The sequence below is a fragment of the Crinia signifera genome, unplaced genomic scaffold, assembly GCF_055691185.1.
Source record: "Crinia signifera unplaced genomic scaffold, ASM5569118v1 HAP2_SCAFFOLD_175, whole genome shotgun sequence".
Classification (NCBI taxonomy): Eukaryota; Metazoa; Chordata; class Amphibia; order Anura; family Myobatrachidae; genus Crinia; species Crinia signifera.
The window spans coordinates 229867-252957 of record NW_028142068.1 but is presented as its reverse complement, the minus strand read 5'-3'; the positions used below and the strand labels follow the sequence as shown (position 1 = coordinate 252957).

At 48.4% G+C, this 23091-nt stretch overlaps 1 long non-coding RNA gene across 1 annotated transcript; it reads left to right on the top strand.

Annotated features, from left to right (window-relative positions):
* The first annotated feature begins 5720 nt into the window (after positions 1 to 5720).
* Positions 5721 to 23091, top strand: LOC146053720 (uncharacterized). The gene is made up of 3 exons (XR_014467756.1): positions 5721 to 5790; positions 8237 to 8376; positions 22962 to 23091. It is a non-coding gene; the product is annotated as an uncharacterized LOC146053720 (long non-coding RNA).

The window sequence follows — 23091 nt, the reverse complement described above, 5'->3', positions numbered from 1 at the left end:
TATGCCCCATTAGGATGGTAGATAATACAGTATACACTTTAGACTACAGTATAACTAATGTGACAATAATCCCTGTATAACCATCCAGCAAGCAATCCCGGCGGGTGACATGTACTTGGTGTCACCTGAACGCAGCAGTGATCCCAGCCTATATACAGTATGCCCAGTTATCCTACATCTGCACTAATGGCTATGTGCAGTTTGCTAGCCTGTACGGTTTGGCTCACCTGTATCTCACCACATTGGCAGGCCGGGCACATATTTACCATTACACTCACATGTGTTTATTATCATAGAACATAGCAAAGCGCGCATAGCTACTGCAGCAGAGAGAGAACATATGGTATACACACAGAGGCTTCCCATAGATTATAATCTGGTCTATATACACCTGTGTCACACTTTGGGAAAGCAGATAGATAATTTACAGTGTATAATAATGCAGACAGCACTGGGGCTGAGATATTACAACCTGAGCCATAGAGTAGCGCTGCTGAGGATACACTGGTATGCCCATACACATAGATATCCCCAGGAGCACCATGCAGCAGCCCTGTGGGAGTCACATACATGACCAACATACAGACTGAGCTCCAGTCCTCACCCACAGGTTGCTCAATGCTCAGGGAGTGTTCTGCACATGTGCACTTACCAGCCGCTTCTTCTACGCAGGGGCATGGCGTCCCAGTCAGTGACTGCCTCCATCAGAACAGCCGGCAGAGTGCTCATGTAGGGGGAGCAGCAGTGATGACGATGCATTATGTGCCAGGTGTAGTTCCAGCAGCTGCCAATAGGTGGCGATGGTGCGGCACAGCGTGAATGACGTCACTGCATTGTAGCTACGAGATACACGAACAGTCCGTGTATGAGTGGCTGGTACAGTGGCGTGTACCGTTAGTTCAGCGTCTGGGACAGCCACTCAGGCTGAGCCACCACGGGTTCGAATCCTCCTCCAGTGTCTGCTGTTTCAGGGGCGTGGGGTGTAGCGCCTTCGGATCCGGGAGCAGCCTGAGTTTTTGACTCATCCACTGATACCACAATATTTTCTGCTCAAACTACATAATATTAATAATTAGCCACCATATATAACCAGGAGGAATAACTTTAAGTGGGGGCAGGACAGAGTCTGTGTACAGACCAATTGTTCTAAATATACAGTTTATTCATTGGCACAAAACAGCAAAATAGGTTAAAATTAAAAAAGTGTATTAAGAAAAAAGTGAATAGAAATTGGAGCTGTGTGTCCGTGTCGCTGTACACTTATACAGTGCCCGTGTCAGCAGATTTCCACATACACAATTTTCTTTAATAACTCATGTCGACCTATTCCTGTGTTGACCTTTTTCATGCAGCCTTTTGGATTGTGTTGACCGTTTTCAGCGTCAATTTAAACCAGGTCGATCTTTTTCATATGTAGACCTTTTCACTGCCGACCAAAAGATCTAATTACTGTCGACTTAATGACCCTCACCCCTGGTCACAGCGTCTATAAACTGTTATGTAGGACAGGAGACAAGTTCCGAAAACTAAAATATCATAAATTCCCAAACGTTGGGCAAAAGAAGCAGCCTCTGTGTTTTCCTTCACATGTAGTCATACAGGTAGAGTCGGACAACAGGAATAATAGGCGCTACATGATAATGTATTTATAGCATTCCTCCCAACTGTCCTGATTACAGTGGTATGGTCCCGCTATTTGGAGCCTGCCCTGATGTCCCTTGAGGGGAGGTGATCATGGCTGCTCTGCTTTGTGGAGCAGCCGGTGATTGCTGGATAGGTGCCGTGCGCAGCAAGGAGAGACGGGGCTGGGTACGCTGGCAAAGAGGATGGAAAACCCGGGGCCTCGATGCCCGGTCCCGCCCCCGTTGCACATAGCCCCGCCCCTTTCCAGGGCCAGCTGCATGCAGGTCCCACTGATCTATTGGTAAAAGTTGGAAGGCATGTTCGATGTTCTGTGTATACAATACATTCCTTTTTATTTTTTAATAGTAGGATCGGCAGCAATTAGCTGTATGCTCTGGCCTTCGTCTGCGGATCTTCGCCTCCAGTGAAGTGTATGGCCTTTGTCAAACATACATAAAAAAAAATAAAAAAATGATACCCGATCTATTGTCTGCGGGCAGACGTGATTCTAGTCTGGCTCTAAACACAGATATTTCTCCATTCCCTGGAGAGAAAGAGAGAAATTGGCCTCACACCCCTTGCTGAAACAGGTAAGGATCATATGGTCGACCTAAAGATTGTCGACAGTCATTAGGTCAACATACTGCAAGGTCGACATGGGTCAAGGTCAACAGGTCATTTGGTCCAAAAAAGCATTAGGTCAAAATGGTCTAGCTCAACATAGGGTTTTGTACTTTTTTTTTTACCCGAATGCCGACACAGTCAACATGGACACAGGATTAAGTGCACCGCATCCCCTCGCATGTCTGGCTGTGCTTGGCACTCTATGTTATTCTCCCACCACACCCTAGTGCAGGCGTTCCCAACCACGGTCCTCAAGGCACACCAACAGTACAGGTTTTAATGATATCCAGGCTTGAGCACAGGTGTCTTAATTAGTACCTGTGATTTGGATTAATCCATCTGTGCTGAAGCCTGGATATCACTAAAACCTGCACTGTTGGTGTGCCTTGAGGACCGTGGTTGGGAACGCCTGCCCTAGTGGATGGTAGGGCATGAAATTCCGCCTGTCGGCACATGTCGGCTCAAAAAAAACCCCAAAAATCCAGTGAAAAACCCAGTCGACCTAGACCATGTTGACCTAATGACCTGTCGACCTAGACCCATGTCGACTTTGCAGTATGTCGACCTGATGACTGTCGACCATCTGATATCGCTGATACAGGTTAATAGATAGAGGCTATCAATCCGAACGGCCTGTAATTGGTATAGCTATCTCACCCCTGCATTACTATATTAAGTATCAATTGGTAATGGGGGAGGCGCACCCAGGAATATGTATTAGACTTGGAAGCAAAGAAAGATAAAGTATTCCTACAAGGGGCAGTCTAGGTTAGCATATATTAATGTTCTGATTAATGTTATAGGTACATTAATAAAGTGACCCAAGAAACAGAGAATTGGCTAAAACATGATGTTTATTGAATCATTTATTAAGGACAGCGAAATATTAAAAACATAAGTGAAAAGTGATAAATGTGAAATAAAGTGCATTAGAAAAAAAATTAAAATAAGTCTGTTACGTGTGTGTTATCGGTCATAGCATGTGTGTCTGTAATACTGTTATTAATCTCCACGCAAATATCAATTATTGCTCTAATTAGGCAGTCTTGTAAATTCATCAACAAAGGGACATGTGCACGTTTCAAGATGACGGGTGCAGCAAAATTGTTAGGAATAAAGGTGCGTACACACGGGGCAATATGATCGCTGGCAATATATTGCTAGCAATCATATCAGCAATCATATTGCCCAGTGTCCCGTTTTGTGAAAACGGGAGCGCGCACCCGGCGATTTATCGCTGGTGCACACTCCAATCACTGGCAATATGGTCGCTCAGCAACCATATTCCCAGCTATTTCAGCCCCTATCGCCCCCGTGTGTACACAGCATAATCGCCCCCGGATGACGTCAGCGAACCGGGACCAGGGCGGTCTTTTCGTATGGGCTTAATGGGCACTTGCTCTGGGGCCCCAGGTGTATAAGGGCCATACTCTGATAGCTGAGGATCCCCTTTTTCCAGGGATACCAGAATTTTTAAAATCGGCCCTGGGGAAATGGAGATATCCAACTTCAAAGCAGCAGTCCACATCTGACCTGTTAATTGCACTTCCCAGTCAGAATTCTCAGGTTCTCTCTGACTTAAGGTGCCCATACACGTCTCGATGCGGGCGTGCATTTTGAGCTTAAATAGCACGCATCGCATTCATCCTTGTACATGCGTTGTGCATACAATGCGATGAAAAGCAAGTACAAAAAGTATGTGCAGCACATACTTTTCTCTTTCAATGGTCCTGGTGACACAGCTTCACATTGGGATGTAGGAGGGTCCGCAGGAGCCAGGCACCTATCCTAAAGCTTTTGGAGGGTAGGCTCCTCCCCTACTGCATCCCAGACTCCTCAGTTCGTGTTAGGTGCCCACTGGAGTGGGTGCTATTCTAAAGGGCTGCCGGAGCAGCCGAAGGAGTAGAGTTAGTTAGGGTTTTTATTATTTTATTAACTTTTACACTAGCTAGGTAGGCACAGTGTGAGGATTCTCATTAGTGAATCCTCACACTGCTAGCACAGCAGGAGCTGACAGAAGCGCGTCCTGTCAGCTCACTGTGCACAGGGGAGACGCTGCCTGGCCTCCCTGTGCAGCGCTTACAGCTTCTTTTAAGAAGCTACGAAAACTCCACAGAATGATACTGAGCGCTGATTACCTATTCTACCGACTGTCCAGGATACACAACCAGTGTCCAACATACAAATTCTCAGTTGAAGTAAAAAAAAATGTGACATCTAGTGGTGCGAATAGGAACTGCAGGCAATCATCCCGATCATCCCTTTTTGTGATCATCCTTTTAGTACATCCGCAAATGGTGCCCTGCATACACAAATACATCCACTATAACCACAAACCCTAGCATACTACACATCCTATAACTAGCGAGTCTACCACATACCGACATCCTAAAAAAGAAACCTCCTCTATTACCCATAACGCCCAGCATAAACACACAACAGCGCACATATACCTGTACCACAGCCGCACAGCATCTGCCATGAGCCTGACGTCTGCCTTGTGTCCCGTGTCCTCGGCTCCTGCAGCAGGAGGTGCTGGGTCGTCCTCTGCTCCGCCTGTTGTGCTGTTCTGGGTCGGCCTCTGCTTCCACCCCCGGCTCCTATCAGGCTGGGGATCCTCCTCTATCCTCTCCTCCGCTGGGCTGTCACCTGTCCTCTGAGCAGCTCCTGTCCTTGATGTTACATCGTGTTCTTAACTTACTTTCGGGCAGGCATCTCTAGGGGCAGCTCCGCACCACTGAGGGGGCTTCTACAGGTCTCCAGCTAGGGGTCCTTTGCATGTCCTCCAGTCCTGGTTCCTCGAGAGCGGGTGTCCTCCGCGGTGCCTGCGCACCTTGGTCTCCACTTGCTGCATCCTCTATCTTCTTCGGAGCAACTTCAGGAGAATCCTCCGGCTGGGTGTGCTCCCAGGTAATTTACCCCCTCAGCACCTTCTTCCTTGAGGTTTTAGTCTTCACCCTCTCGGCTCCTCCACAGGCAGGCACTATGTAGGACACCTCGGCAGCACACATCATTCTGTTCTCTCCGGGTTTGGGGCTCCTCCTGTGGTTGGCAGCTAGTGGGGGCAGCGCGGTTCCCTTCCCTCTGGCAGGTGGCAGCAGTAGGGGACTTGGAGGAGCCTGGCTCTCCTGGCGCCATTCCTGGTCTCACAGCTGCGCAGCCTCCGCTCCTTACAGGTCAGCAGCTCACAGCACTGCACAGGCCCTTGTCCTCTCCAGGGATCACCCTTCCCCGTGCCGGCTCTCTCTGTTGTGGGTTATGCATCGCTGCAGGACCGCCTCTGATCCCCCTGCCCTACCTCTCTATAGTCCCTGTCACTGGCTCACCCGCCATATCCTGTACTGGCTGTATCATATATTTTTATATTTCTTTATACTCAAAGGCTATATATCCCCCTTCCCACACAGATTTAAGTTGCGACTATTTGACACAGTGGCTGCCTTGATAAAGGTACCAGCGGGGACCGAAACGTCAGAAGATCTCTCTTGCAGAAAATAAACTTTGGATTACCTCCTGGTTGTACCTCCATTGAACTACAGACTGGTGAGTGCTGTTTATTCCCCCAGTGGGGGTTCTTTCTGGTATCTATCTATCTAAGGAATTAACCAAGCAGGCAGCGGCACTCCGTGGGCTTAACAATGTGTTTATTGGAGGTGACCGACGTTTCGGGGACTGTCAAGGTGTACAACGCGTGCGGGTGACACAGCAAACATTTAAATACATACAGCATGTGCATACTCACCATTCCCGTACGTGGAGCGTCCCGGTTGCGTCCAGTGCGGCTTCCGGTGCGGGCGGATGTCAGTGGGCGGAGCCTCACTGCATCATCACGCTCCCCTCTGTTGTAGATGGGTTGCTATGGTGACCCCACCGTATCGCCCACTTCTGTATGACAACCTCCGCTCCAGGATCCGGGTTTGGCTTCTGCCTATAACAACACATAAATGGCACATAAATAACCTACATTAAAACAGTAAAACAATGTTAAAAAATGGTGCACGTTTGAAGTGTAAATTTCAGATGCAACGGGACTACTGCCCGAGCAATGTTTAAGAAGTGATGTGAAGAAGATGTCACCGCATCTAGCGTGACAATTGTATGGTGTTAACACAGGGATCCGGACGGGTGTGTTACATATGGATCTCTGTATACAATAATAACACGGTCAAACTGATCGCTAATGATCATGTTTGTAAATCGGAGATGTCAGGCTCTAACACATGGGGGAGATGTGCTGTGGGATCTCTATGAATGTGAGAATTACAGGGGCGTGTTGTACCATAAATATCGGCTCCACAAGTGATATATATGCTTCATGTTGTCTTTGAGAACAGAACAGCAGTATAGCGTGTATATATATACTATGTATACATCGGGGGAAATGTACCAAAATGGATTCGTAGGCAGAAATACGCCTATTTTTTACACATTTGTATTTTTGGGATTTACACACACTTCTTTGTATGTCAAACCGACAGATCGCAATACTATACTTAGACACAACAGCTCGCACCCACGCAACACGGTGGAGAGTCTCCCATACTCAGTTTTTGAGAGTATGCAGGATCACTGATACCGACTCTGAAACCCATCACCAACTGGACATCATGCAGCAGAAGTTCGAGGACAGAGGCTACCCCAGACAGGGCCTACTTAAAGCCAAGGCCAGGGCTCTGGCGTGTGAGCGCATCACTCTTATCACAGGTGCAACACCTACAGTCATAAAGCCATGTATTCCATGGGTTAATGACTTTAGCTCTGCCAGCCGAGAAACCACCAGCAGAGTAAAAAACTGGTGGGAAATTGTGCGTTCGGATCCCGAGCTACCGGTGTTCAAAGACACCAAGCTGATGCCGAGCTACAAGCGTGGCCCAAACTTGAAGGACCTATTGGTCAAGACCGAGATTACAAATTTTGACACCCCTTCTAGACAAATCAGACCCACCAGAATGGGCTGTTACCGGTGCCTAGGCTGCACAACATGCAGCTTCGTGACAGCTTGCACCGAAGTTGCACATCTCTATACGGGTAAATTTTTTTTAAATCAGATGGCCCCTCACGTGCACGACTAAATTTGTTATCTACATCATTTATTGTCCATGTGGAATACATTACATCGGCAAGACCGATTGTGCCATACGGGCAGCCCTTCATTCTGGCTCAGGGGAGCAACCAGTGACCAGGCATTTCGCCAAGGCCAAACATAACATGGCAATGATCAAATATAAGATCATAGACCACGTGCCGGCACACATACGGGGTGGCAACCGTTCCAAACAGCTTCTGCAGCTTGAGTCCAAGTGGATTTACAAAATGGACACACTACACCCTAAAGGCCTTAATGACACACTTGGCCTACATAATTTTTTGTAACCATTTTGGTCCACTAACACACAATCATGTCTTCCTTCTTCCTTTTCTCTCCCCCTTGTTAAAGGTACTTGTCATCCCACTGTGTGACACCAGTCCCCCAGCCTTATCGGTGTCCAGGTGACACACCAGGATAACATATAATATACAAGATGCTGGCATTCTGTTGTTGCAATTTCTGGCTTCTGGTGCTATGCGCATACAGTGATGCTGGCTGCATCACCCCACACAGGGCTGTTTTTGCTTATTATAGATACCCAGCAGGGACTCAGTATTTCTCCCTGCATTTAAACCACTCACGCCATAGGGTTTGCACCTCACCCAGCATATGCACTTTGACTTTTGCCCAGTACGGCTCCAATTCGGGGCCGCACGCAGTTATCTTTTTATACGTATACCCTTTTTAAATGTTCGTTTTTTATTATATATGTCTTCTCATTTTTAGCCACTAGATGTCACTATGTAGTCATAATATGGTCATGTCCACTTGTTTTTTTGCATTTTTTATTCACTTGCATCCTCTGAAGTTTTGTGTATGTATGGATGCCTTTGTTGCTTTATGACTTCTGTAGCACGATACTTGTATTCATGCTAATGTGAGCTGCAATCTCTTTCCCAGCCCACCCACGTCACCGCGGGATGACGACCGTGATGACGCGCGGTCAGCTGGCCGCCGCCGAACGTGGTGACGTCACTGCTGTGCGCAGTACTCCGGAAACCGGCCTGTGGATGCTCGTGGGGGACGGCTACAGGGAGGGGGTAAGTTAGCGCCTATTTGTTAACATGTCTTATAAATACCCATGCACTTGCACTTTATTCTGTACTTCACCCTGTCTGCATTTTGTCCTGACGACGGGGGTCCGGCCCCCGAATAAACACGGCCTTTTGATTTCACCAGCATTTGTGAGTCCTCGAGTGCCCATTCATTTCGTCATAGTATTCTGTGGGCAGTTCATTGTGGCTGCCCTCTGAAAGCTGGCACCGGGGCAAGCTACACATCTCAGCTCACTTCAGTCCAGAGTGACGGCCCTTCCGGATATATATATATATATATATATATATATATATATATATATATATATAGAACAAAGAGTGGGGTACCCTTTCAATGCGCTAGATAAAGTAGATTGGGCAGCACTCTGTCAGTCCCCCCTGTTAGCAGGGGAAGTGGGGAATAGAAGAAAAAAGATAGAAGACGCGCCACTATTTTATGGAGATCCACCACCAGAAGGATCAAGAAAATATATCGATTGGTCACTGTACAACAGTATTTAATACAATTAATTTAAAAACAAAGTAAAAACATTTTTGCTTGTATGCAGTCAGTTGGTCGAATCGATATAATCAGGAAAAAACTCCCAAGGCGTTTCGTCAAAAAAAATGACTTCCTCAGGGGTAACTTTCTAGGTGGTGGAGAAAGGCCATATTACTAATTTAGTATATACACAATTAAGTAGTTACTTTTTCAATACTGAGAATGTACATACCCTTAGGTAAATGGATAGTGAATGTAAGTTTTCACTCCGGATAGCGGTCTTACTGACAAACTGTACAAAAGTGTGCAAATGGATCCCTTGGAGATCTTAATGCTGGTATCCAGCTGCAACTATAGCATAATAATAGAGTATACAAAGAAAATAAAATACTGTACTCTATTATTATGCTATAGTTGCAGCTGGATAAACCGCCAATGCATCTACCTGGCTACCCCGCTAGTGGGGAGCCAGGGTATACGTATCCCTGCCATGCTTGTGGCTGAAGGAAGTCCGCGAGGCACGCTGCATGCAGCGGCGACCGGATTCTCTGTTACTGTGGTCCCCTTGCAGGCAGGTAGGGCAGGGTACTACCTGCCTGTCTGACCGCGCTGTACTCTCACAGAACTGAGCCGCGCTGTACTCTCAAAGTACTGAGACGCGCTTTTAGAGCAATCCCACCTGGTTCCCTGCTAACAGGGACCCGGGGGCATACTTACCCCTGTAGCTGCTGTACGCGCCGAGGCTTGCGGTCCGCGAGGCGCGCTGCATGCAGCGGCGCCGGGGACCCCGGAACGGTGGTTCTGTCAGCCAGGTTCTGGAGGCAAGCTGCAAGCAGCGCCCTCGTCGCAGGCAGATAGGGACAGGGACTATCTGCCTGTGTAGATCTTAAAAATCCGGAAAAATAAAGAAAAAATTAGAAAAGCCCAAGAGTGAGCTAACAATGCGCCCAGCTCCCGCAGGGCACATGCTAAGACTGCCTAGGAGAGGAAGTAGAAGGGGAGGAGTTAGTCACTGTTAATTTATTCTAAAGTGCCCAAGCTCCCTGTGGTCGCCCTTCTATTCCCCACTGTAACTCTCCAGTGTCACCTAGTGGAGGAAAGAGAAATAATGATGCAGCTGATAAACCTCCCATTCTCGGGTTACATACATGAGGATTAGGGTTGCCAATCCCGGGGCATTTTTTCAATCCCGGAATTCGGGATTGAAAAATGCCCGATCCCGGGATTCCCGGGATCCCGGGATTGGCTTCCCTAATACAAAAACCCGCCCCGGCCGCCCGCATATTTACTTACAGTTGCGGTGCGGTGCGGCCGGGCGGATATACAGTAGCCAGGCGTGTGTTGCGGGAGGCTGTAGCCTTTGTCGGTCGATGGTCTGGGGGTCCGGGTAAAGGAGAATGCAGGCTGGGTGGGAGGGCGGGCGGCGGGAGGTCAGCGCAGGAGTCAGATGAGGAGGCGGCGGCTGTTGTGTGCCCTGCGCAGCGTGACCTCTGACGTCGTCACGCTGCGCAGAGCTGCACTGCCCGGGACGGGAGAAGCCGGGCAGCGTCTGAGCACTAGCTCAGACGCTGCCCGGCATTAGACTGCGCATGCGCAGTCTAATCCCGAAATCCCGGGATTGGAAACTCCAATCCCGGGATTGCCACCCTAATGAGGATAAGATTGAATTAAGCACAAAGATGATAACAAGAACCGGATGCCCCCCGACAGTCACTATACCGACATTGGAATCCCGACTGCTAAATGCCCGATGAGCCACCGAACCTGCACGGGGCTTCTTTGCGCTCGCTCCCTTGTCAGAGTACCGGTAGTCAGTAAATGTTAGGTAAAACCACAATTAGAAGCCAAATTACAGTATAAGTTGGCTGGGGGCGGGGTCTAATGTTGAGTCTGTTCCACCACACCCCCTGAAAGCGGCCTGCGGTTGCTTCTCCCAGAGAGGATATTGACAAAGAACCAAGCAATCATCTCCCGGCATTATGCTAGCGCAGCTGTAAAACAACAGAAACTGCTCTAAATGCTTCTTAATCTTCTTCTTTTATCTCTGTCCAAGACGATGGATCCCTAGATCATGCACATGACATTCTAGGGCAGTGGTTCCCAACCGTGGTCCTCAAGTACCCCCAACAGTGCACGTTTTCCAGGTCACCCAGCAGGTGCACTCATTATTCAGACACATTTTAAAAGATCCACAGGTGGAGCTAATTATATCACTTGTGATTCTGTGTGGAGACCTGGAAAATGTGCACTGTTGGGGGTACTTGAGGACCAGGGTTGGGAACCACTGTTCTAGGGCAGTCATGTCCAACCTGCGGCCCTCCGGCTGTTGCGAAACTACAAGTCCCATCATGCCTTGCAATATTTTTGCTATTAGCGAGTGCTAAAACTATGGCAAGGCATGCTGGGATGTGTAGTTTCACAGGAGCTAGAAGGCCGCAGGTTGTACATGCCTGCTCTAGAGCGTAAGCCAGTTTTGGCAGTCACATACAGTAGGTGGGGTCTAATGAACGATACGACCATATTGCTAACACTATCAGTTCTTATACTACTACTCCCAGCATCCGCCGCCATACACTACTTTCCTATATACAGTTTCCCAGAGTGTTTGTGCCACAATAAATATAACAAAAGGCATTGTAACCCCTCCGCATCATTTCAGCCGAGTGCGGTCCCAAAGGGCCACCCCGGGGGGGGGCGCGGTGCAGTGTCCGCAGGTTGGGGGGAGGGGGGGGTCACAGGCAGCCTGCACTGCTGTCTGCTATACCCTGCAGACAGCAGTAGCAGAGGAGGTGAATGGATGCCTGTGAGCGGCATCCATTCACCTCCCGGACAAGGGGTGGACGGGGGCTGGGGGCAGCCCAGCAGATTACCTTAGTGCTGGGCTTGCCCCCAGCGCAGCATTCCGGGTCCTGGCGGCGGCGATCGGAGATGACATAATCTCCAAGCGGCAGGGGGGATGCGACAGTGGTGTAAAAGGGTGCAAACGCAGGGTCACACCCGGCTTGAAGCAGGGATCAAAAACCCGGATGCGACCTGGCGTTTTTGGTATAAAAGGGGTACTATTAACAAGTCTATGAATCTGATGTAGATCACTTTTCTTTGTGGTTACAACATACTTCCCTCCAATTGAAAACTACAGTCAGGAAAATTACAGTAGGATGCGCCAAGCGCCTTTGTAAGGGGCGTGTCACACAGTGCCCAAAGGGCGTGTCTAACTCCACATGGAGCAGTACGGATGGTGTAATGGTTAGCATTACTGCCTCACAGCACTGAGGTAATGGGTTCGATTCCCACCATGGCTCTAACTGTGTGGAGTTTGTATATTCTCCCCATGCTTGCGTGGGTTTCCTCCTGGTACTCCAGTTTCCTCCCACAATCCAAAAATATACTGGTAGGTTAATTGGCTTCCAACAAAATTAACCCTGGAATGTGTGTGTGTGTGGTAGGGATTAGATTGTAAGCTCCACTGGGGCAGGGACTGATGTGAATGTTCAAGTATTCTCTGTAAAGCGCTGTGAAATATGTGTGTGCTATATAAGAAACTGTTAATAAATAAATAAACCTATGGGCGTGTCTATGCCTAAATGCTTCTTGTGAGATATTTCTATAGAACATTAAGTCTATAGAATTTTTGAAAGGTTTTTTTTTTTTTAAAGAATGATTTTTATTTCAAAGCACCATATAGATAGAACCATACATTGCCTGAATAAAAGTATGCAGACTTCCAGCAACAGTACAGAAAACTAAATGTAGAGGGTGATTCAGACCTGCTTGATTGGCTGCAAGTAACTTTTTCGGTACATCTTTCTAGTATGGCGTAGGACAGTGGTTCCCAAACTTTTTTTAAATCCCAACACCCAAGAGCAGTGGTTCTCAACCTCGGTCATCAGGACTCCCCAACATTGTACATTTTCCAGGCCTCCATGCAGGATCACAGGTGAAATACTTTGCTCCACCTGTGATCTTTTAAAATGTGTCAGTGAATAATGAGTGCACCTGCCGGGTGACCTGGAAAACGCAGACTGTTGGGGGGTCCTGAGGACCGAGGTTGGGACCCACAGACCTAGAGAGAGTATTAGAATTTTTTTCACAGCAGCACTAGGCTAAAAGTTTCTTTATTGAAAAATGCCAAAAAAATATATATTTAGTTGATTGTTTATATCGTACTTAAAAGTAATTATGTGGTGAGGCAAGTGATTCACTTCTGTTATCACATATTTTACGATTGGCAGCCACCAGCACTGATTTTGCCTATTATTTTGACCATAATTATAATTACATGACCAGATTAATGTTTTATTCTCAAGACACTGTTATAAATACTCGCAGAGGTTTTCTCAATGCCACAAATCCTTTTCCAGGATGAGCTGAATTAAAACAGTAATAAAACCCACAATAAATATGACTGTTTGTTTTAGAGCAGTATTGGAGTTTAGGGGATTTACTAGTATCAGGGTAGAACAGAAAGCAGTTTATTAACCCCTGGGGTCAGTGTGATACTGACAGGTGTCACAACTGAAGATGTACTGTAACAAGAGACTGTTTAGAATTGGTAACGGTGAGCTGCGGTTATACAGTAGTGAAGAGTTTTCTCCTTCATCCACTAGGTGGCACTGGAGTTACAGTGGGGAATAGAGGGCGACCACTAGGAGCATGGGCACTTTAAGAAATTTACAAGTGTGGCTGACTCCTCCCCTCTACTTCCCCATCCCAGGCAGTCTTAAGGCCCATACACACTAGAAGATTTTCATTTGAAAAGACTTTGCCAAAATCTCTGACAGATATACCTTTCACCAAAGTAGTGCGTACACACTGAGCTATTTTCCCCAAAGAGCAAGAGATTTTCAGGAGGCAAAAGACTTTGCTGAAAATCTTTCATATTAAAGGCTATTTACATAATGGGCGGGTTTGATTTCCAATGGTGGGAGCAAGGGCCATCTAATAATTCAGTGCCACTAGGAATTTTGGGGTCTGGGACTGATTTTTAGTCTGCCCCCCCCCCCCCCCCCCGTACCTTTGTCGGCATCTGTGTTGAGGGTGATGGGAGTGCGGTGGGATGCCGGGGGGGTGCGATGGGACACGGGCACGGGGAGTGCGGTGGAACACGGATGAGTTAGTGGTTCCGCTCCTGAGCTTTACGCTGGCATCTGACATCAGGCGACGGAGTCTCTGCTGCTGCTGGCTGCAGCGGCTCGGCTCACTGGCACTGCGGGGGTGCTGAGGATAAAGCTGCCTGGACCCTACCCTCTGTCAGAGCGGCGGGGCCCGGGACAGTTGTCCCCATAGCACTCCTGTTCAATGCATATCATTAGTGGGCAGTGGTGCCAGTAATATATACATTGCTGGCCTGTGCCAGCAATGTATATATTAATGGCTAATAAATCAAACATCATTGGTGCCCACTGGCACTGGCTTATGAAACTCATTGGTGCCCAGCGGTGCCAGTAATATATACATTGCTGGCACATGCCAGCAATGTATATATTACTGGCTTAAGGATCTCATTGGTGCCCAGTGGTGCCATTAATATATACATTGCTGGCACATGCCAGCAATGTATATATTACTGGCTTAAGGATCTCATTGGTGCCCAGTGGTGCCATTAATATATACATTGCTGGCACATGCCAGCAATGTATATATTACTGGCTTAAAAATGAAAACATTGGTGGACAGTGGTGCTCCGTGTGGAGCAGGACAGAGTGAGGCAGAGGAAGCAGGGTGTAGGGGGGCGGGGCGTCAGCGTGTCCGTCAGTGTGGCCGTGCGGCAGAGCTCTGGGACCCAGGAGAACAGGAGGACGGCGGGGGAGCAATGCTCTGCAGCATCCAGCCGCAGCAGCAGACTGAGCGGGGCAGCGCGGACCAATCCTGCAGGGTGAGTATTATGACAGGCGAGGGGCGGGGCGGCGGGGGGCAGCGGGGCGGTCCGCCGGGCTGAAAGTGGTTAATCTTTCAGCCCGGCTGGCGAACACACATGGCGATGATGGATGAAAAACCATCCATCATCGCCACATCTGCTGGTAAAACCAGCAGATGAACCACTTAACTAGCGATGATGCGGGAGCGCGCATCATCGCTAGTCGGCAATCTCTGGGGCATACACACTGGGCGATTTTCAGCCGAAAATCGCTCAAAACGGCTGTTTTGACCGATTTTCAGCTGAAAATCGTCAAGTGTGTATGGGCCTTTAGAATGTGCCCGGGGAGCTGGGTGCAACAGTTTTGTCCTCTTAGGGCAAATAGAAATTTTTATTTCATTTATGTTTGTTTTTACACCTTTTAACATTGAGGACAGACAGGCAGCTTCTGCCGACTGCCTGTCTGCGTCGCGGGAGCTGCCGGGGGGACCCCAGCGCCACTGCTCGCGGTCTGCGCGGGGGTCCCCGGCTCCTGGGACCGCCGTCCCAGAGTGACTGGACGCCGCTGCATGCGGCCGCGCCTCAGTCCGCACAGCCTCACCGCCGCCGGCCAGCAGGCAGGGTATGTATATCCCGGCTCCCCGCTAGCAGGGGAGTCCGGGCAATGGGCGGTGTAAACAGCGCGTCTTTTTCCTGAAAAGCGCGCCATAGAAGCTGCGGGGGGGACCCCATCGCCACTGCTTGCGGTTTGCGCCAGGGTCCCCGGCTCCTGAGACCTCTGTCCCAGAGTGATGCAGCTTGCGTCACGATCCCTACTCGGAGCTAACCGGGTGGGGAGCGTACAGCGGGGTTTGCTCCCAGTGACCAGGTGCTTCCCCAGCTAAAACGCAGCTTGGGCGGCCATTTTAATATGCTTGGCCCCCATGCATGCTGCTGGAGGCTCCTGACTGCTGCTGCTAGGGAGTCCTGTGCTCCAGCATGTCCTAGTCTCCCAGTAACTGCATCTATGGCTGCAGCTGCTCCCCCAAGTTCTGGGATATCAGACAGTGGGGTTTAGAGCATGGTAGGACAGTATTGGGCTGTATGTAAATTAGGTCATAGCACCCCTGTGTTATATACCATGGTGTTGTTTATGGCCTGTGGCAGCTCATCTCCTTATACTGTCTCTCCTGTCCAGTGATTCTATCTCTGGTTACCTATTCTCTCTCTCTCTCTCTCTCTCTCTCTCTCTCTCTCTCTCTCTCTATCTCTATCTCTCTCTATCTCTCTATCTCTCTATCTCCAGAGCTCTGCAGAGAGTAACCTGCATGAAAGGTACAACTCAGTTTACACTGTTATCTGAGAACACTGTGATAGACAGCATCTAACCCTGGGTTATCATCCCATAGGGATAGCCCTGTCTGGCCTCCTCAGATCACTGAGGTGATGTCCCCTTTGTCCTCAGAGGCCACAAGGGGAGATTTTTATGTAGCCTCTGCTTGGAGTTGCAAGCCTTACAAGTGTCTCTTTGCCTTGTACCCCTCATTTCTTACAGAAAGAGATGGTGTCCCTAACATTATTACAGAGTCAGAGTGGACATGCAGATTTGGGGGAAGAGTTTGCAGACAGCAGGGTCATACAGAGGACAAGGGCAGCTTCAGCTCTTGCAGTTTTGTTACATTGTAAGATACAGTGCACAGACTCTTGCAGTGCTGTCAGTACACATGCTATGCTGCCATTACAGGTGACACAGAGGTCACTGCCTTACTCTGAGGCCAGGCTACAGTGTACAGATACAGTGTACACATACTGAGGGCAGCAGCAGCAGCCACATCTCTTGCTGGGCTGTCAGTACACATGCTCGGCTGCCATTACAGGTGACACAGAGGCCACTGCCTTCCTCTGAGGCCAGGCTACAGTGTACAGATACAGTGTACACATACCAAGGGCAGCAGCAGCCACAGCTCTTGCTGTGCTGTTAGTGTCCACAGCTCTTGCTCTGCTGTTAGTGTTGTACCACATGTTATGCTGAGATTACAAGTGACACATACAGTAGGTCACTGCCTTACTCTGAGGACAGGCTACAGTGTACACATACAGAGGAAAGCCTACAGCTCTTGCTGTGCTGTTACTGTGTTGTGTCACATGCTATGCTGAGGTTACATGTGACACAGGTCTCTGCCTCACTCGGAGGCCAAGTTGGGTACACCAAAGTACAAGGCTTGTATCTGTACTGGGTACACATACAGAGCTGGTACCTGTGTGAGAGTACTGTTTGGTACAAAGCACATAGCCAAACGACTGGGTGTCTGGACTATTTAAAAAAATTACAGACATTTTAAGAATCAGGATGGTTTAAGCAAAATCGTTCTTTTTGTGTGAGCATCACCCAGGCTACCATTGTTTATTACCTTCTCCCTGCAATTGGCAGGGCACAAGAATAAAAACAACCAATTTGTACACTCCGATGTTGGTACTTTAACCAGGAATAATGTTCTGTTTAAGGAGAGCTCGTAGCTTTCTGGGTGGATACAGCTGTCAAAAAAAAAAATAAAAAAAAAATTGGTTGGTGAAATTCTCTGCTAAATTACATTAGCAAGCCTTATATAATGATTCCAATTGCCAATGAAAATGGCCGTGTCTGTTTCAGCGACATGCTGGGATGTGTAGTTTCACAGGAGCTAGAAGGCCGCAGGTTGTACATGCCTGCTTTAGAGCGTAAGCCAGTTTTGGCAGTCACATACAGTAGGTGGGGTCTAATGAACGATACGACCATATTGCTAACACTATCAGTTCTTATACAACTACTCCCAGCATCCGCCGCCATACACTACTTTCCTATATACAGTTTCCCAGAGTGTTTGTGCCACAATAAATATAACAAAAGGCATTGTAACCCCTCCGCATCATTTCAGCCGAGTCGGGTGCGGTCCGAAAGGGCCACCCCGGGGGGGGCGCGGTGCAGTGTCCGCAGGTTGGACGGGGGGGGGGGGCACAGGCAGCCTGCACTGCTGTCTGCTATACCCTGCAGACAGCAGTAGCAGAGGAGGTGAATGGATGCCTGTGAGCGGCATCCATTCACCTCCCGGACAAGGGGTGGACGGGGGCTGGGGGCAGCCCAGCAGATTACCTTAGTGCTGGGCTTGCCCCCAGCCCAGTATTCCGGGTCCTGGCGGCGGCGATCGGAGATGACATAATCTCCAAGCGGCAGGGGGGATGCGACAGTGGTGTAAAAGGGTGCAAACGCAGGGTCACACCCGGCTTGAAGCAGGGATCAAAAACCCGGATGCGACCTGGCGTTTTTGGTATAAAAGGGGTACTATTAACTAGTCTATGAATCTGATGTAGATCACTTTTCTTTGTGGTTACAACATACTTCCCTCCAATTGAAAACTACAGTCAGGAAAATTACAGTAGGATGCGCCAAGCGCCTTTGTAAGGGGCGTGTCACACAGTGCCCAAAGGGCGTGTCTAACTCCACATGGAGCAGTATGGATGGTGTAATGGTTAGCATTACTGCCTCACAGCACTGAGGTAATGGGTTCGATTCCCACCATGGCTCTAACTGTGTGGAGTTTGTATATTCTCCCCATACTTGCGTGGGTTTCCTCCTGGTACTCCAGTTTCCTCCCACAATCCAAAAATATACTGGTAGGTTAATTGGCTTCCAACAAAATTAACCCTGGAATGTGTGTGTGTGTGGTAGGGATTAGATTGTAAGCTCCACTGGGGCAGGGACTGATGTGAATGTTCAAGTATTCTCTGTAAAGCGCTGTGAAATATGTGTGCGCTATATAAGAAACTGTTAATAAATAAATAAACCTATGGGCGTGTCTATGCCTAAATGCTTCTTGTGAGATATTTCGGTACTTGTGAGTTATCCGGGCTGCCGATTTTGTCCTTAAGTTTGGTTAACTTAAGGACACCCGACCGACGCGATGCCCACGATTTAGCTCCAAATCGGGGGCATCGCGTCGGTCGTGGCCGTTATAAGGGGCCGCGACGCGATGCCCCCGATTTCCCATAGACAGTAATGTTAAAAGACACGATATCGGGGGCATCGCGTCGGTCGTGGCCGTTATAAGGGGCCGCGACGCGATGCCCACGATTTCCCATAGACAGTAATGTTAAAAGACGCGATGGACCCGATTTCCATAGACAGCAATGTTAAAATAAAATTACAATGTGAAATTGGCCAATATGTTTTTAAAATAAATGTTTCATGGCCCCCCACCACCGTTAACGCCAACCCGAAGCGTGGCGAGCGCAGCGAGCCCGCGAGGGGCGGCGGTACGCGTCCTCCGACCTTTTCATGCCCTACTATCCACTAGGGCGTGGAGTGAGAATAGAATAGTGTGGCGAGCGCAGCGAGCCACCGAGCCCGAAGCGTGGCGAGCGCAGCGAGCCCCGCGAGGGGACGCGGACACCTTCACAGGTATCCGCGTGTCCTTGCGGGCTTCACAGGTGTCCGCGTCCCCTCGCATGACCAGATTAATGTTTTATTCTCAAGACACTGTTATAAATACTCGCAAATCCTTTTCCAGGATGAGCTGAATTAAAACAGTAATAAAACCCACAATAAATATGACTGTTTGTTTTAGAGCAGTATTGGAGTTAAGGGGATTTACTAGTATCAGGGTAGAACAGAAAGCAGTTTATTAACCCCTGGGGTCAGTGTGATACTGACAGGTGTCACAACTGAAGATGTACTGTAACAAGAGACTGTTTAGAATTGGTAACGGTGAGCTGCGGTTATACAGTAGTGAAGAGTTTTCATAAAAGTGTAGAAAGAGGTGTTTATATAAAGAAGGGGCAACATGCATGGGTAGAAATATTTGTGAACTGAACGTAGCAGCTGCCGGGTGAGTTGGCGGGGTACCACAGGCGATTCCCCACCCTAGCAGATGGGGGCCTTAAGAGCTGCAGAGTTATTCAAGTTGGGTCAAAATCTGCGCTAATCCTCTTGTTGCGAACCACGGTGAAGGCAGATACATCTGACCATATCACCCTCCTTCTGTCATCCGTAGGACACAGAAATTAGTGTTCCTGCCCTTTTTGTGTCTGGGACTTTGCGCCCTTCCGCTGCCCCCCTGGTGCGCTGACACCCCGTTGCAAACTTTCTCATCCGCCCCCCCTGCATGCACTGAAACGCTGATGAGCTCTCTGCTGAAAGCTGTGTGTCTGTTGTTACAGATGTAGCCCGCCACCGTCCCCCATGCTGTTACCACTGCTGAAGTCCTGAGAAGTGAGCGGCATGGCAGCTCTTTAAAGTGACAAATCCCCCCCCCCCCCGCCACAACGCTAAGCTGCTCTCTGCTAGCAGTGGCTGTCAGCTCTTCCTGCCGGCTAAGCCCTCCCTCCACAGACAGGAGGGCTTGCTGGGGTTGCTTTTCCCATTCTGGGTAACAAGGATATAATACCTCCTGGGCAACGAGCATGAAACCTTCTTGGCAACTAAGCATAAAACCTTTGGCATTGAGTAAGAAACCCCTGGCAATGAGCATGTAGGTAAGAGGCTCTTATGTGCCATCATATGTAGTCGCTGTTAAGGTGTGTGATGGGTATTACAGTGTGGGCCACTATCATGTGCGATGGGCATTACAGTGTGGGTCATCATGTGCGATGGGCATTACAGTGGGTGCCATCATGTGTGATAGGCATTACAGTGTGGGTCATCATGTGCGATGGGCATTACAGTGGGGGCCATCATGTGCGATGGGCATTACAGTGTGGGTCATCATGTGTGATGGGCATTACAGTGTGGGACATCATGTGCGATAGGCATTACGGTGTGGACAACCATCATGTGTGATGGGCATTACAGTGTGGGCCATCATGTGCGATAGGCATTACGGTGGGGGCCATCATGTGTGATGGGCATTACAGTGTGGGCCATCATGTGTGATGGATATTACAGTGTGGGCCATCATATGTGATGGGCATTACAGTGGGGGCCATCATGTGTGATGGGCATTACAGTGTGGGCCATCATGTGTGATGGGCATTACGGTGTGGGCCATCATGTGTGATGGGCATTACAGTGTGGGCCATCATGTGTGATGGGCATTACAGTGGGGGCCACCATGTGTGATGGACATTACAGTGTGGGCCATCATGTGTGATGGGCATTACGGTGGGGGCCACCATGTGTGATGGACATTACAGTGTGGGCCACCATGTGTGATGGACATTACAGTGTGGGCCATCATGTGTGATGGGCATTACGGTGGGGGCCACCATTGTGTGTGTGATGGGGCCAAACAAACATATCAAATAAAAGAGATGCTCCGAACAATGGGCGTTTCCGCCACACTCACATCCCCCAACGAGGCTCAGTGCCATCTTCCCGGCCTTGGGTTCTCCAGAGAATTGCATCCCACAGAATTCGGTGCGACTGCGGCTCTGCGCCATTATATTGGATGGAAGCCTGCGCTTTGCATGCTCCGCTGCGCACTCTGCTGTAATTGTTTTTTTTTTTTCTACTGGACTCCTGTGCATACTGTGACTACTGGCCATACTCCACTGTGACTGCTGGCCATACCCCACTGTGGATACATTACTGTGACTGCTGCTCGTAACCCCATTGTGTATACATTACTGTGACTGCTGGCTTTAACCCCACTGTGTATGCGATACTGTAACTGCTGGCCATACCCCTCTATGTATACGTTACTGTGACTGCTGGCTTTAACCCTACTGTGTATACGATGCTGTAACTGCTGGCTATACCCCTCTGTGTATATGTTACTGTGACTGCTGGCCATACCCCACCTGCCACCTGTCGACCCAACGGTGTCGACCTAATGACTGTCGACCTAAGTGGTGTCGACAATACGACCATATCCCGTAAAGTGGCTGCTGGCAATACCCCACTAGTGTTCACACTCTGATTTTTTTAGGGCAGGGCGCTGACCATCAGGCAGAGCACTTTTTCAATCGAAAGAGCACATTTTATACTAGAAATTTACATCAGAAACAGCAAAAATTATAAGAATGATGCCCATTACACATTGTCATATTCTGCTATGGCCATTACATATTCTGTCGCAATGAAAACACATTATACCACACACCCATTACACATTATACCGCACACACCATAATGCCCATTACACATTATACCACACACCGTAATGCCCATTACACATTAAAACAAAATACCATAATGCCCATTACACATTATGCCACACACCCTACTACCCATTACACATTGTCATACTGATCTATGTCCATTACATATTCTGTAATAATGACAACTACACGTTATATCACACAACAAAATACCCATTACACATTATACCACACACCATAATGCCCATTACACATTATACCACACACCGTAATACCCATTACACATTGTCATGCTGTGCTATGTCCATTCCATTTTCTGTCATAATGACAGCTACACATTATGGCATACACTGTAATACCTCTTATACATTATACCACACACCCTAATACCCATTACACATTGTCATACTGAGCTATGTCCATTACATATTATGACCTAATGACATCACACATTATGGCACACACTGTAATGACTCTTACACATTACACCACACACCATAATGCCTCTTACACATTATGGCATATACTGTAATGCCTCTTATACATTATACCACACAATGTAATACCCATTACACATTATACCATGCACCACAATGGCCATTACACATTATACCACACACCGTAATACCCATTACACATGATGGCACACACCGAAAGTTCTCAGCGGCACGTCAACGAGGTGAGGGGCAGCGCAAGGGCGCAGAGTGCCACACACAAAAAGGGCAGGGAGCATTTTGAGGTTTTAAAAACGGGCAGGGTGCAGCACCCTGTAACAGAAGCTTAGAAGGAACACTTGTGATATTATGCTGGGTACACATTGGGTAGCTGGAAATGAGGAACGTGCATCATTATTATAGAACAATGTTTATTCATAATCTTTCTGTGGCTGATATACCAGACATAGCCAAGCGATGTTCAGAAAACATTCAGTGATTTGACTCTTTCCTTTATGGTGAAATGCCATTGGTAATCAAGATGTATATCCAATACAGATCAATCCCTGTATTTAATGTGTCCATTATGTGCTTGGTTGCATTACAGAGGAACATATTAGGCCCATGAGTACGTTACCTCAGGGCATAAATATCCCATTTTTCTTTTGTTAGGATGTTGAGCTACCACATTAGTCAGCCTTACTAATATAGTTATATACTCATGTGTTTGTGTATGTCTCCTGGATAGGGAGCTGAACAGTATGGGCATCTGGTACCGAATGGGAAGGGTTCCAAGAGTCCCAGAATCTCCGCAGCCCTCAACACCTTCCTCCCTATCTGCTGTGGTGACGTCGGCATCTGCTCCAAACCTCCCGAGG